The following is a 1,784-nucleotide window of genomic DNA, read 5'->3' on the forward strand; positions in this document are numbered from 1 at the left end:
CAAGATATTCAAAAGTCCAACGTATTCCTTTTTTTTTCCTTTTGCAGTTATTTTACTCTTTGATGTATACACTCATTAAAAGTTTGAAATGGCCTTATTATTATAGCAGTATTGTGTTTTGATTTTTTTTCAAAGCCACTACTAGGTAAAGATCAAGATCGGAATTTTTTTCTGGACACCAGTGGTAGGTTAGAAGTTGTTAAAAAAGATGATAAAACAGCAAAATTTATCGGTGGTCACTTTTTTTTTCTTGTTGCCACTTTTTTGGCCCCCTCCCCCCCCCCCCAACACACAACTTTTAAACTACCATTAAAATATAAATATTATCGATATAAGTAAATGTTAATGGAACTAATTATTGGCTTTACCTTAATTGTATTATAATAAAGAGTCAAATATGAGAATCGGAAATTTTTCGAGTTGGAGGGAAGTCAATGTTACAGGTTATCAGGAATGGTCATACTTTGGTGAGAGGAAATTAATTGCAAGCTGCCGTGAATGAGGCATGATGAAGTGAAGATCTGTTGTTGGCAGGGCCGGGTTTAGACTTAACGGGGCTCTAAGCTATTTCAGGTTTGATGCTACTTTTGTAGTTTGAAGAACGTTTCTTTCGGTGGTGTAAGAGGCAATTTTGAATTTTTTCCCCTGTACTATGTTTGTCTCTTTCCTCTGATACAAACCGCAATACTTTCACTTTGTTGATCGTGTTTTAATGTGTTTCCCCCAATGTCCTGTTACGATTGACCTCAAGAGGGGGAATGGTATCAAGAGAGGGACTCAGAACTCCCCTTTAAGTGGAGTGTAGAATATTGGGGCCTGAGGGTTTGTCCCCTGGAGGAAATTTTGAAAAATAGACATAAAATCCTGCACTTTGAAGCCGTATGAGATGTAGTTGGAACTACAAAAATATCAGGACAGAAAAAGGCAAACAAAACTTTTTTTAAAAATTATATACTCTTTCGAAAATTAAGATAACACACAGTAAAGATTGTTTTTGATTCAACAAATCAATTACAGCAGTTGACAGAGAGAAAGAGCGCGGGAAGAGAAAAGACAATGCATTGTTACTTGCTCAAATTGGCTTTCGGTACAATTAGTTTTCAATCACCCCTCCAACCCATTGACAAATACAACAATGAATTAAATATAAGATGATCAATAGTAAATGCTTTAAAATAAATGGTGTACAGTTTTAGAAAATATGTAACAAGAGGGTAACATGCTACCCATGATAATGTATGCACTTGATAAGAAATAAAATTGGAGCCCACTTTGCCTAGGATTTTCAAAGACTTATCTAGTTATTTTCAAGGATTCTAGAACAACTAAAATTATCGAACACACTTCATTTGTACTTTCCAGTCTCTGATATTTTAGTACTTCATTGTAAATTTTTATAGTCCAGTTCTAACTTTGTAAGGAAAGCTATTTTAAATTTGAAAGAAAAAAGAAACTATAGATTTCTTATGACAACAACTTTGCTTCTGTTGCAAGTGGGGCAGAAAACGGAAAGAATAGAAGTAGTGCATTTATTTCCATGCTAAACAGATTAACAATATGCAGAAGAAGTAAGCTAAAAGCAAGCAATAACTCAAGAATTTCCAAAATACTGCATTCGGAATTATATAAATAGCAAGATATAAAACATGTGAGTCAAAAAAATTTGTAATATGTTTCAGAAACGTGAGAATCATGGTTTTTACATTTTTGGTGCAGGATGTAGCCAAGAGCTGAATTTGACATATATTGGCATATCTTCTCCCAATCCCCTCCCATTTGTGGTT

This window comes from Uloborus diversus, chromosome 9 (genome assembly GCF_026930045.1).
Source record: "Uloborus diversus isolate 005 chromosome 9, Udiv.v.3.1, whole genome shotgun sequence".
Lineage (NCBI taxonomy): Eukaryota > Metazoa > Arthropoda > Arachnida > Araneae > Uloboridae > Uloborus > Uloborus diversus.